At 41.5% G+C, this 15,135-nt stretch overlaps 1 long non-coding RNA gene across 2 annotated transcripts in view; it reads left to right on the top strand.

The window, feature by feature from the left end:
- LOC138742901 (uncharacterized) overlaps window positions 1–15,135 on the top strand; it is a 119,494-nt gene that overhangs the window by 50,120 nt on the left and 54,239 nt on the right. Inside the window, exons 3-4 of one of the 2 annotated variants that reach the window (XR_011344513.1) lie at window positions 4,639–4,739; window positions 5,833–5,906. The exons of the other annotated variant lie outside the window; for it this stretch is intronic. This is a non-coding gene — a long non-coding RNA (uncharacterized lncRNA). Of the gene's footprint in view, window positions 1–4,638; window positions 4,740–5,832; window positions 5,907–15,135 lie in introns of those variants that run through there. 2 annotated transcript variants of the gene reach the window in all.

Below are 15,135 nucleotides of genomic sequence, written 5' to 3'. Positions count from 1 at the left end.
TCATTCATTTCACATCCCGACGCTGGAGCTTCCCACGCTGACACCAGCCACGTGGCTCCCAACACAGACTGCTACTGGAGTCCTGATCTCGCTGGTGGATCCCACTCACATCCCCCTTACTAATCCTACCCTATCCTCCTACACCTCTCCCTACTCCACCACCCATCTCCCCCTCTCTTCTCCCCAACCCCCTAACCCTCAGATCTCATCTCTCCCTCCTCTCTCTGGTTACCCCTCCTACCCCCCTCCCTCCTGACCTCCCCCACCCTCTTCTCTTACTCCTCCTACCCCCCTCTCCCCCTGACCTCCCCCACCCTCCACTCTCTGGTTACCCCTCCTACTCCCCCCCTGACCTCCCCACCCTCCTCTCTCTGGTTACTCTTCTACCCCCTCCCCTGACCTCCCCACCCCCACCTCCTCCCGCTGATCTCCCCCAACCACAAAACTCCTTCCCCTGCCAACCTCCCCAACCCTCTTCCTCCTCCCTCCAACCAACCCCCACCTTCCATCTCCACACTTAGACGTCCCCACAACACTGATTCCCATTCTAGCCCCTGCTTAGTCTTTATTATTCCCCCTGACCTTCCCCTCTCTGAGACAAAGCTCTATCCTCAGTAGAGACCTCACCTTCATTCTCCTCTCCCCGGACCTCATTGAGTTCCATGCATACCACAATGCCAAACTCTTCTTCCATTGCCCCTGCCTCTGGGCTCACTCTGGAATTTGGCCACGAAGTGGATGAAGTTGACAAGCTCATTGTGGGTGCATGAGGTATCCCCGATGTAGTCATCAATAAACCAGAGGAAGAGTTGAGGGGTCTTGTCTGTGTTGGCTTTGCTCCACAAAGCCCAGAAATAGGCAGCCATAGCTGGGACCCATGCGGGTACCCATGACTACTCCATTAATTTGGAGGAAGTGAGATGAGTTAAAGGAGAAGTTATTTAAAGTGAGGACAAGTTCTGCCAGGTGGAGAGGGTGGTGGTAGAGGGTGACTGCTCAGGTCTTTGGTCCAGAAAGAAGCTAAGCACTTTCAGACCTTCTATAGGGGAATGGAGGTATAAAGGGATTGGACATCCTTCGTGAAGATGAGACCTCAGGGAATCTGAGGTGAAGGGCATGTGAGGTGTCATGGATATAGGTGGGAAGGGATTAGACCAGGGGAGAAAAGATAGTCAAGGTGAAATGAAACTAGTTTAGTGGGGAAAAAACAGGCAGAAACAATGGGTCTACCCTGGTGGTAAGGTTTGGGTATCTTGGATAGAAGTAGAAATGAGTAATAGGGGGATGGGAGATGAGGTTGTCAGCCATAGAGGGGAGGTGACTGTGAGTCTCTACCATCCCCCCCTACCCAAGACCCTTTCTCCCACTTCAAGCCTTTTTCCTCCTCCTGGACACCTCTTCCTGGCCATCTGTCCACTCTGGACCGCTTTATTTCCAACTGCCATTGAGACATCAACCATCTCAACTTTACCACCCCCCTTCTCATATTTTAATTTAATCTCCTCTGAATGCTCTGCCCCTCCAATCTCTCCCATTCTCATCATCAACCCCACAGACAAGAGTGCTGCTGTTGCGGTATGGCGCATTGACCTCTACCTTGCCAAGGCCAGTTGACAGCTCTCAAACACCTCCTCCTATCTACCCCTTCCACAGGACCCCACCATGGCAAATCAACCCACTATTTCCAACACCATCTCCAACCATATCACCTCTGGTCACCTCCCCTCTATGGCTGACAACCTCATCTTCCATCCCCCTATTGCTCATTTCTACTTCTATCCAAGATACACAAACCTTACCACCAGGGTAGACCCATTGTTTCTGCCTGCTCTTGCCCCACCAAACTAGTTTCATTTCACCTTGACTATCTTTTCTCCCCTGGTCTAATCCCTTCCCACCTATATCCATGACACCTCACATGCCCTTCACCTCAGATTCCCTGAACCGGACTGCCTCATCTTCACAATAGATGTCCAATCCCTTTATACCTCCATTCCCCTACAGAAGGTCTGAAAGTACTTAGCTTCTTTCTGGACCAAAGACCTGAGCAGTCACCCTCTACCACCACCCTCCTGCACTTGGCAGAACTTGTCCTCACTTTAAATAACTTCTCCTTTAACTCATCTCACTTCCTCCAAATTAAAGGAGTAGTCATGGGTACCTGCATGGGTCCCAGCTACGCCTGCCTATTTCTGGGCTTTGTGGAGCAAAGCCAACACAGGCAAGATCCCTCAACTCTTCCTCTGGTTTATTGATGACTACATCGGGGATACCTCATGCACCCACAATGAGCTTGTCAACTTCATCCACTTTGGAGCCATCTTCCACCCTGATCTCAAACTCACCTGGTCCATCTCCAACAACACACTCCCCTTCCTGGATCTCTCTGTTCCCATCTCAGGAGACAAGCTTTCCACCGACATATATTACAAACCCTCTAACACCCACAAGTACCTTGGCTACACTTCCTCACACCCTGCAAGGATTCCATCCCCTTCTCTCAATTTCTCCATCTCCACTTCATCTGTTCCCAAGATGAGGTCTTCCAGTCCAGAGCTTCCGAAATGTCTGCCTTCTTCTACAAATATGGCTTCCCCTCTATCACCATCAACTCAGCCCTCACCTGCATCTCTTCCATTTCCCACTCATCTGCCCTGGCCCCCTCTGCCCCTAGACACAACAAACATAGAATCCCCCTCAGTCTCACCTACCATACCACCAGCCTTCACATCCAACACATTATCTGCTGGAATTTCCACCGCTTACTACAGGATCCCACCACCAGACACATTTTCCTCCCCTCTCTGCCTTCTGTAAGGACCGCTCCCTCCTTGATTCCCTCATGCACTCATCCCTCCCCACCTATCGCGCCACCCCCCAGCATCTTCCCCTGTGGCCACAGGAGGTGCAACACATGTGCCCACACCTCCTCTCTCACCACGGTCCAAGTCCACAAACTGATCTTTTAAGTGAAGCAATACTTCACTTATATACACAAGACTGATTTAATGCATCCGGTACTCCCTTTGTGGCCTCCTCTACGTTGGAGAGACTGTTCGCAAATTGGGAGTTCATTTCACTGAGCACCTCCATTCCCTCCGCCTCAACAGAGACTTCTCAGAGGCCAACCATTTCAATTCACACTCCTATGCTCATATGCCTGTCCATGGCCTTGTGTACTATCCCAGCCTGACCACCCACAGATTGGAGGAACAACACCTGATTTTCTGTCTGGGCACTCTCCAGCCAGATGGCATTAACATAAACTTCTCTGCTTTCTGCTAACCTGCTCGCCTTTTTTTTCCCCTCCCCATTTCCAATTTTTTAAGTTCTCCTACTTCCATTCCCTCTCCACCCACCCAGCCATACCTCCTCCCCAATTGCTGCTGTCCCTCCCTCCCTTCTCCACCTATCAACTCCTGCCTTCCCCCATCCTTTTCTTTATACGCCTGTGGACATTCTCTCATATCTTGATGAAGGGCTCAAGCCTGAACATCAGTTATGTATTTTTTACCTTTGCTCCATAAAGGACACGGTTTGACCTGCTGCTTTTCTCCAGCATTTTATGTTTTTAACTCAATCACTGTGTCTACAGATTTTTGTGATTTACTTCACTTTTATTTAACTGCCCAATTATTGTTTGGCAGCTGAATGAATATGGGTCTTTAGTTTCTATACCTTTCCCGAATCACCATGACCTTCTCAAGTTCATGTTTACATTCTTCCATCTCGTAACTTTTAAGTGACACAATTTCAAGTTTTTTTCCATCTATATAACTTTACAATTGCTTATTCGCTGAGGAATATGTCCGTTTCAGTGGAGCTTGTTGGTTTTGTGAAGGTATATATTCTGGACAATAATATAACTTTTCCACTGGGCTTCTACTGCAGAGTAGAAATTGTGACTGACAAGTCTTTGATATGTGCAATTAATTAGGCAAACGTACAATGTAGAACAAAGACTATTTTCTTTATTACCACATCCAAGATAGTGGCCAACTTACGCTCTCTTGTTAACTAACAGTGATTTTATGCACAAAAGCCACATTTTCGCCTGCTCACATTTCAAAAAGAAGGGTGGATTTACCGTTTATGCTGAGGACTGAAAAGACGAATCATGCAGTCCTTTTATGTAGGCCAGAGCAGCACACCATCTTCCCAGAGCAAAAGGGGGTGGGATGTGTAGCACAGCAGCCGGCCGCCAGCAACAGCTCTGCCACCCCGCTGTTTGGCAGCCTCCCCGCCCCGGTCCCTTCCTCCTCCATTCCCCTCCCCCTCCTCCCCTCCCTCTCTCTCCCATTCCTCCTTTCTCTCACCCTATCTCCCCCCTATCAGCCCCACACCAATCCCACCCACCTCCCGCTGCCTGACAGCCCTATCAGGAGCGAGGTGACGCAAGGAAATGGGTGGCTTAAGGGAGTAGGTGGCATGAGGGAGTGGGAAGTGTGAGAGAGCTGGGTGGAGTGAGGGAGCTAGAGCGCGGGCAGCATGATGAGGTAGGGCGGAGTGAGCGAGTGCAGCCTGACAGCTCCCCAGCCGCTCTGTGACAGCGCAGCAGGGCAATGGGGCTGCCAGCACAATGTCAGTCATCTTACCTTCCTGTTTGGAGCTGCTTTCAACAGCAATTCTTTTATGTAGGAGGTGGAGCAACTTTGCTCCACCTTTGATGCTACCACTCTTGGCGGAGGGAACCTGGATCGCATTGGACCCGCCAATCCACCTTTGGACCTTTTACGCAGGTAAGTGGAGCATCTTAAAGGCAGAGGAAACCTGTCTTTACAAATCACTAATTTTTACTATAAAAGGGGCTTCAAAGAACCACTTTAATCTTTCTGGTCTTTGCATCACTTCATTATAAGGTGTTAGATATGAAAGATGTTCAGCGGGGTTGATTGAAGGTAATGCAAATGTGATCTCCTCAAGGTGAAGTACTGATGCCATGTCACAACAAGAGCATTGCATTCGTTTTTACAATGAACACTATCAAATATGGTTTTTACACAGCTGGTGCAAAAATTTCCCGCAACGCAGGATGTGTGAAAAGTTTGGAAAGGAAATGAGAGACTCATTCACATTCTGAAATTTTTCCTCTGGCAGTCCTTGACATTTTTGCAGACTGTCTACAGTCTAAACTGAACTGCAGGCCATCCACAACAACGGCCTTGATGAATACGACGTACACTGATGCCGTTGACGCAGTGACGCTGTACGTTGCACCTATGCAATCTATGCCTCGATTGGCGTTGACCAATGTCCAGCCTTTGAAATACCGTGACTCAGATATTTTAGTGTAAATATCCTTCCTGTGTGAACGGCCACTATGTAGGGTAAGCGTGAAAAATATTGACAATAAATTATCACAATGGCTGTGTAAAAACCATCAATGATGCAGTATCATTGCCAGAAAATACCTTGACATATCCTCTCAAAGTTAAGAGAAGATTGCTGGAGATACGTTTACTCGTTACATTGTTGGATATGAATTAAAAATGTTCACTCCTAGCCATGGCTGAGTGCTCTGACAACAGTGAAAAACACTTGTCTATTCATGATCATCAGAATTGTTGTCGACCTCTGCATTGTCTTCAATCCTTGTTATGTGCACTGATCAAGCCTGGCACGCTGACAATGTTGAAAGATAAACTTCCGTGGAAAAAACTGAGTTTGGCACCAGATTTATGCATTGTGGGGAATTCTGTTCCAAAAGGTTAACTGCCATTCCAGTAAAAATATTTTCATGTTCCACATGTCAAGATGATGTTGGCAATTATTCTCTGTTGACGGTTTCAAGTGAGAATGCTTATCTTTCTTTTCTGTTTTTAATCGCAACAGTACCTTGTGGGCTTCCCAGCAAAAATGCTCCATCTGCTAAAAGTGAAAATGATCTTGCAAATTTAGAGTAGCTTGATATCCTTTTCAAAAGCTTACCATCAATTTTCACTGTGATGTATCCATTGTTCAGTGATTTGAATTACAGCAACCTGTCTCAGATAAATGCTGTATTGATCAATTGTTTTATACTTGCTTCTTGCTTCATGGGGCAGGACACAATTGTCTCATTCACTTTCTTCTGCTGTGGAGTGAAGAATCCTGTCCCTATGTACTTGGCAGTTGTTAGTAATCATCTGTCATGTAATTACTCACCATCATGCTTTTGTTTTTGCATCATCCATGGTTCCACTTGCTGTCATCACCCTGCCAAAGCTGTGAGGCCACTTTTACCAAAGAAACACAATGCACTTCAAATGGCATGAGGTTAGGCATGTCCACTACCATCTCAATAGCATGCAAATACACAAAAGATACATTAAACACAATGAGCATTATTAGAACATAGAAAATTACAACACAGTACAGGCCCTTCGGCCCATTATATAGTCCCAATCTATATATTCCTACCAAAAAAACTAAATGCTTCCTACCTTGTAACCCTCTATTTTTATTTAATCCATGTGCCTGTATAAGAGTCTCCTAAATGCCCCTATTGTTCCAGTCTCTATACCACTGTTGTCAAGGCATTCCAGGCACCCACAACTCTCTATGTAAAACACTTACTGCTAAAGTGACCCTTAACATTCCTCCCTTCACTTTGTACAGATGTCCTCTGGTGTTTGCTACTGTTACGTACCAGACAGCAGTGATAAAAATGAGCCCAGACGGTGTTATATTTAAAATAATATAATTAATCAACAATTATATACACCTAATCTAATTTAACTAACTTATCTAAACCTAACTAGATTTATCTACTCTTATATTACATCGGCTTTAACTAGGCGTGAATATATTGGTGTGTGCGGAAAACCCCAAGCCACTACACTCAAGGCTCAATTCTTGAAAGGCAGTTCCAAGTTCTAAGTTCAGAAATTCATTGATGACACGTGGGCTTGAAATTGATGCGACACGCAAGTTTTGAGATGGCTGAGACACGAAGGGTTTAGGATGAAGTTGGCAGACCCTGAAGTGGGAGAAAGAGACCAAGGTGCCAGAATGTTGATTACTCATGACACCCTTGTTGAGGTGCTTCAGAGAAATGTCTTTTTTAGATGACTTCCTTCTTCTGCAATTAAAACCATTTTTATGAATCAGTCGAGTAGAGTGCAGTATTTCTTCTGCAACTTTAAAACCCTTTTTGTGGGTCATTTGAAGTGGTCTTTCATTCCTCTATAAGCAAAAGGAGGAAATCTGATAGTTTGTCCATAACCACACAATGAGGCCAAGTGGGTTTCTCATATAAAAGGTCAAAGAGCTCTTAACTCTTGCGCTGCTTTCTTAAAATGGCCTCCTGAGCAAACGATGCATTGTCTTTTCAATAAGCTGACTACATGGTCTCTGTACCTGGCTTCTCTGCTTCTGCATTGACTCTGCAAATGTATCCAGTAAAAGGAACATGATGTTCAAAACCTGTTGCTAGTTTCAGTCACTTTTGCTAAAATCTATTCTCTTAAAGGAACAGTCCCACATAATAAAATGAACTGAAAAATGGGAGAATGTGACAGCTACTCCTGCTCTGGAAAAAAAGGTGCTGTCTATCTTATCTCTGCCTCTCCTAATCTTAAGTCACCTTTCATCCTTCTTCGCTTTAAAGAGAAAAGCCCAAGATCTGCTAACCTTGTTGTGATAGTACAGATCTATCACCAATGTACATAGTGTATATAGTTACTGTATCTAGACTGTGCTTACAGCGATTGGCTGAGAGCTAAGCCACGCCTATTGTCTGGGCCTTAAAGCCAGGTCGGATCATTCCAGACTGGTCGGCCACCTGTGAAGAGCTCCTGTCTTTTGCTAATAAAAGCCTTGGTTTGGATCAACAAGTCTTTGATTCTTTCAACGAGCTCTACACTTGTCTCATAAGAGATATTTTCCAATCTAGGCAACTTCCTGGTAAATCTCCTCTGCACCCTCTCCATAGCTTCCACATCCTTCTTGTATGAGGTGACCAGAACAAACAGACAATATTCTAAGTGTGGATTCACCAGAGATTTATAGATCTGCAACATAATCTCATGACTGCTGAACTCAATCCCCCGATAATGAATCCCAGCATACCATAGGCCTTCTTAACTATCCTATAAACCTGCATGGTGACCATAAGAAACCTATGAATTTGGACCCCAAGGTCCCTCTGTTCTTTCATACTGCCAAGTATTCTACCAGTAACCACATTCTCTGTTTTCAAAACAATTGTGGACGAGTGTGTCCACACCAAATCATTCAGGCTTTTCTCCAACCAGAACCCCTAGATGAACAATGAAATCCAGAACCTGCTGAGACCCAGACCACAGGCATTTAAGTCCAGATATCCAGATCAATACAGAAGGAGCAGGTATGAACTACAAAAAATTATCTCACGGCTGAAGTGGAGATTCCAGGTCAACAGGGAAACAACGAAGGAAACCCAAAAGCCGTGGCAGGGCCTAAATGACATAACCAGCTACAAAACAAAATCCAGATGGCAAAGCTTCACTCCCAGAGGAATTCAATGCCTTCTATGCCCAATTTGACCACAGTAACAGGGAGGAACCATCCTCCACACCCCCACATCCCCTGAAGATCTTCTCCTGTCCATATCTGAGGATGCCTTCAGGAGAATGAATCCAAGAAAAGCATCCTTTCCGGTCGGAATACCCAGTCAGTATTAAAAATCTGAGCTGACCAACTTACTAATGTATTCACAGATATCTTCAACATCTCACTCTAGCAGGGCATGGTACCTACCTGGCATCAATCATACCAGTGCCCAAGAAGTGTGTAGTAACTTGCCTTAATAATTATCAATCAGTAGCAGTTACATCAACAGGAATGAAATGTCTTGAAAGGCTGGTGTTGAAGTATATCAGCTCCTGCCTGTATAGCGACATGGATCCATTCCAATTTGCATATTGTAGCAACAGGTTTAAGGTGGACGCCTTGTCATTGGCTCTACACAAACCCCTGGAACACCTGGACATTAGGATGCTCTTTATTGATTACAGTTTGGCATTTAATACCATCATCCCCTCAACAAACTCCAAGACCTGGGACTCAACACCCCACTGTGTAAATGGATCCTGGATTTCCTCACCTCCAGACCATAATCAGTGAGGATTGGTAAGAACATCTCCTCCACAAACTCCTTCAGTACTGGAGCACCATAGGGCTGCATTCTTAACCTCCTGCTCTGTGGCTCAGTATGACAATAACATAGTCTACAAATTTGCCGACGGTACTACGGAGGATCTTTCACCATCAGACTCCTCATCGACAAACTCAATCAGGGACTCATTTAAAGACCTCTTACTTTTACACTTTATTGATGTTTTTAATTCTCTCTCTGTACAGTATTGCAGAGTCAGTGTGTTTACATTTCTTTATCTGCTTACATATATATGTTTTTAACTGTTTTTTTTTGCATTACGAATAAGTGGTGATTCTGCCTCGCCTGCAGGAAAAAGAATCTCGGGGTTGAATATGATGTCATGTATGTGCTCTGACAATAAATCTGAAAACTGAATCCAAAATCTACCCAACTCTGCATCCTGTCTATATCCTATTGTACCTACAACAACTTTCAACACTGCCCACAACACCTCCACCCTTTGTATTATCTGCAAACTTACTGATCCATCACTACGTCTTCGTCCATCTCATTCATAAAAATCACAGAGAGCAGGGATCCCAGAACAGATCATTACAAAACTTGGAACATCACTATTGTTCATTCAAGCATATATTTTCAACACTGCTTGGATTGCACAGGGTCTGATTAGTAGGACTGAGTGTTCAAATGGGTGAGCTCTCAGTATATCTCAGTTACAGATTGTACTGGTTTAATATACTGGATTAAAAAACACACAGAAAAATTCACTCTGGGTGATGCATGGAAACACCACTGCCTATAATTCCTTCTCAAGTGTTGCATTGAGTTTGGATTTGCTATTTCTTCATTGTGATAGTTTGAAATCCTCCAGGTCTCCATTCACTAGCATGGATTGTAGTGACTGCAGTATGGTAGTTTACATCTGCATTTGCCAGCAGTGCCAAAATTTTGTGTATGAATAGAAAATATTTCTAAAGAGTCTTAGACTTTGGGGGGCATGGCAAGATGGCGTAGAAGGAAAACGTGTGTTCCACTTCTCCCCAGCTGGATCATTAAATACCAGGTTTTCAAAAAGTATAAAAGTGATTAAAAATAAGATTTACAGTTATTTAAATAACAGTGAAAAAGTTTAAACCTCAGCTTCAGAAAAAACTACCATATAAAAGTGCAGAAGAATTGAGGCCTACCTGCATAGCTGAATCCACGGAGTCGTTGTTAGGAGTCTCCAAGCTTAGAGGACTTCAGCCCATTTGAGCTTGACTCTGGCACTGATCCTGCATCCGCAAGATGGCGCCGGCACATCAGTGAGTTCAGCCGTTGCCGACCCGCGTCCACATGAAGCCGTGCGCGCGGGCGGCACGGCCAATAAGGGGACCCACGAGCCCGTGACCTCGCTGGGCAGCCCAGTGGCACGCAGGGTAGCGTTAGAAGACACCTCTGCGTATCCGATGGCCTTACCTGGCCTGTGTGTGGCATCGCGGGCCCAGGAGCTGTTGGAAAAAATTGGCGCTGTGGGGGAACCCGAACGTCAGTGTCCTGAAGAGGTCGGGGTGCCGGCGTCGGGTGTGCAGACCCGCAGCCGTTCAGTTAGAGGACCTGTGATGACTGAGGAAGAAGAGGAACTTACCTTATTGGAATACGTCCAGGAGGAAGAGCTTGCAGTTAAAGAAGGTGAATCTCAAAAAGTGGGAGTGGAATCTGGAATGGATTCAGTGTTCACTGTTTTGGAAGGGATTTCTGGTCAAATACAGCAAATGCATAATATGTCAAAACAAATATCAACTCAAATGACTCAAGGATTTATGGAGATGAAAAGAAAAATGAATACTTTGTGTGATGAAATGTAAACCGTGAAACAGGAAATGACTGTAGTTAAAAGTGATATTAATAAATGTATACAATCAGTAGACACTGTGCAAGATAATTGTAAGAAAATTGAAACAGCTTTCTCTGAGTGTCAAACTCAGGTAGAAAGTAATAGAGAAAAAATGGAAAAAGTGGAAGATTCTTTTGTGGATTGGGGGTTCAGAAAAGAGATTTAATGAAGAAGATTGATTCATTGGAAAATCACAGTCAGAGGAATAATGTGAAAATAGTTGGTCTTCCAGAGGATATGGAAGGTGCTGACCCTATAAAAAATTTTAGGCACTGGATCCCAGTGGTGCTGGGTAAAGAGTTTTCCCTGAAGGTTTGGAATTGAATAGGGCTCACAGAGCTTTGAGAGGAAGGTCACTTCCAGGACAAGCACCGAGAGCAGTCTTTATTCGTTGTTTAAAATATCAAGATCATGAAATAATGTTACATATGGCAGTGCAGAATGCAAGACAGAATCGATCTCCATTAATGGTTCAACCATTAAGGTGTTCTTTTATGCTGATTTGAGTCAAGAGGTTATTAGAAGACGATGAAAATTTAATACGGCTAAAGGCGTTTTGTGGCGAAAAGGTTATAAGTTTGCTTTTCGTTATCCTGCAATTTTGAAGGTTTTCTATAGAAATTTTCAATCTCAATTTTTTGAGAATGATCATAATGCTTTGGTTTTTGCCAATTCTTTGTCAGAATTGCAAAGAAATGGATCTTCTCCTCTGTTATCTCCTAAGAGCAGAGTGAATGGAAATGGAAATGGACATGGGAATAGGCAGAATGGAAAGAAAGAAGAGATGACACAAAGTCTTCTTGATGTTGAAGATCCAGAGAAGTCATTGGGCTTAGAATCATTGGGTTGAATATATGGACTATATTCCATTGTGTTGAGTATAATTAATATGTATCTGGCTGGGGGAGGGGGTGAATGACACTGAAAACTTTGACAGTCATCTAGTGGGTTTACCACACCCAGTTTTTTAGGGTATTATTACCTTTGGGTGTTTTTTTTGTTGTTTTTGGTTTTTTTAATTTTTTTAGGGGGTTTTTCTTTTTCGGAACAATTGTGGAGGGGAGCATTATTTTGTAGTGTGGGCTTATATTAGTAGTTTAAAAAGATGTCTCAATTGAATTTTACAACTTTTAATGTGCAGGGGTTAAATAATCCAATTAAGTGAAAGAGAATATTGGCTTATATTAAAAAATGAAAATTGATATTGCTTTTTTACAAGAACCACATTTGACTGAGAAAGAACATTTGAAATTGAAAAGGGATTGGGTTGGTCATGTTTTCTTGTCTTTTAATTCTAAGGCAAGAGGAGTAGCGATTTTGATTCATAAAAATTTACCCTTTGAATTAGAATCTTCAGAGGGGTATGCTGGTAGAGTATTGAGAGTGAATTGTAAATTTTTTGCTGAATCGTGGACTTTGTTGAATCTTTAGGCCCCTAATATAGATGATGAGTGGTTTATTTCAGCTGCTTTTTTTATTGTTAACTCAAGCTAATGAAAATGTTTTAGTTGGGGGTGATTTTAATTGTGTTCTCGACCCTTTATTGGATAGAAATCCAAAAAGTATATTGAAATCAAAGATTGCAACACAAATTAATGCATTAATGAAAGATTTAAATTTGGTGGATATTTGGAGAAAAGTTAACCATACAGAGAAAGATTTTTCTTTTTATTCTTCGAGACATGATTCGTTTTCTAGAATTGATATATTTTTGGTGTCAGCACATTTACAAGGTAGAGTATTATAAGCTGAATATAAAAGTAGAGTTATATCAGATCATTCACTATTACTTTTTCCTTGCGAAAGTTCGGAGGTAGTAAGTCCATCATTTAGATGGAGGTTTAATGTAATGCTATTGAAGAAACCTGAGTTTGTTACTTTTGTTAAAAAGCAGATTTCTTTATTTTTGACTGAAAATGTTAATTCTGTGGATAGTCATTTTGTAATATGGGATGCTTTAAAAGCTTATTTGAGAGGGCAGATCATTAGTTATTCTACGAAAGTTAAGAAACAATATATGGCAGAAAGTTTAGAGTTAGAAAATAAGATTGCTGAGTTAGAGAAGGACTTTCAGAAAGGGGTAACAGAAGATTTTTTAAAAATTGGATTAGAGAGGTTGAAATTATGTTATAATGCTTTACAAACTTATCAATTTGAGCACTTAATTAATCAATCTAAGCAACGTAATTATGAGTGGGGGAAAGAGCTCATAAGGTACTTGCTTGGCAATTGAAAGCTGAACAGGCATCTTGGATCATTAATGCTGTTAAGAAGAATTCAATAATAACTTATAAGCCTCAGGAAATTAATGACCAGTTTTGTTCATTTTATCAAAAATTATATACTTCTGAGGGGAAACAGGATAATGGTTCTATTGACTCTTACTTATCTAAATTAAAGTTACCGGTATTAGATGGAATTGATGTTCAAGAATTGGAATCTCCATTTACAGATTTTGAAATTCAGGAAGCTATTCAGGAAATGCCGAATGGAAAGTCTCCAGGGGACAATGGATTCCCTGTGGAATTTTATAAACTTTTTTATGATGATTTTTCTAATGAATTTGGAGAAGTGTTGAATCAAGTTACTGAAGATTGGAAGTTACCAGAATCATGTTCTAGTGCTTTAATAACTGTTATTCCAAAAAAAGATAGATATCCATTAAAAGTATCTTCATATAGACCTATTTCTTTATTAAATGTGGATTATAAAATTATAGCGAAATATTAGCTAAATATTTGCCTAAATATTTGCCTAAATTGGTACATATTGATCAAACAGGTTTTATTAAGAATAGAAATGCATCAGACAATATATTTTGATTAATTACTTTGGTCAATGCATATCGAAGACAACCTAACCATCCTATGGTGGTTGCATTAGATGCAGAAAAAGCTTTTGATAGGGTTGAGTGGGATTTTTTATTTAAGGTGTTAGAGAAATTTAAATATGGCCATTTTTTAATTGGTTGGGTTAAGGCATTATATATGAACCCGATTGTTAGGGTGGTGACAAATGGACAGATTTCTTTACCATTTAAATTGACTCGTTCAACTTGACAGGGCTCCCCATTATCACCAGCCTTATCTGCATTGGTTATTGAACTGTTAGCTCAGGCTATTAGACAAAATGAAGAAATTAGAGGGATGAGGGTTAAAAATTAAGAATATAAAATTAACTTATTTGCGGATGATGTATTGATATACTTGACAGAACCAGAACAGTTGTTGAAACAACTACAAGAGTGTTTGTTGAAATTTGGAGAATTGTCGGGATATAAAGTTAATTGGGATAAAAGTGAAATTTTACCAGTTGGAGTGGGAGATTATTCTGAATTTAAAACAATTACAAAATTAAGGTGGACAAGTAAAATTAAATATTTAAGTGTGTTTATGGATACAAATTATCAATTATTATCAATTAAATTATGTACCTATATTAAAACGGATTAAAGCAGATTTGATTAAGTGGAAAGATCTTGCATTAACTTTAATTGGTTGGGTTAACTGTATTAAAATGAATATCTTTCCTCAAATTCAATATTTATTCCAGTCACTACCTTGTTTACTTTCTAAGGGTTTTTTTCAAGATTTGAATAATGCAGTGTGAGAGTTTTTATGGAAAGGTAGATTAGCTTAAATGGTGTTGCATAGACTTACATGGAAGTATACATTGGGTGGATTACAACTATCACATTTTCAAAATTATTATGAAGCGGCTCAGTTGAAGTTCATTAGTAGATTGATGGATTTAGATCATCCTCCTAGTTGGGCTAAAGTGGAGAGGGCATGTATTTCTAGGGTTGAAATACATGAATTTATATTTCATTGGAACTCAAATTTGTTACAGCAATATTTTATGCCAATATTGAAACATTTATTAAAGATTTGATTTTAAAAAATAAGGTGTTAGGGTCGAAAGATAAATTATCTATTTTAACTCCATTGTATAATAACCAGCTTATTCCTTTTTCAATGTTTAATAATCATTTGAAGATTTAGGATTCTAAGGGGATAAAGACAATACAAGATTGTTTTGTAGAGGGGAATTTTTTTTCTTTTAATCAATTGAGAGAAAGATTTGATATACCTGTAAATTCTTTGTTTGTGTATTATCAACTTCAGGCTTTAATAAAAGATAATATTGGTAGAGAGATGATTTTACCTACTTTGTCGAAATT

This window comes from Narcine bancroftii, chromosome 9, assembly GCF_036971445.1.
Source record: "Narcine bancroftii isolate sNarBan1 chromosome 9, sNarBan1.hap1, whole genome shotgun sequence".
Classification (NCBI taxonomy): Eukaryota; Metazoa; Chordata; class Chondrichthyes; order Torpediniformes; family Narcinidae; genus Narcine; species Narcine bancroftii.
Note: the sequence above shows the minus strand (reverse complement) of the source record. Positions and strands in the feature narration are given on the sequence as shown.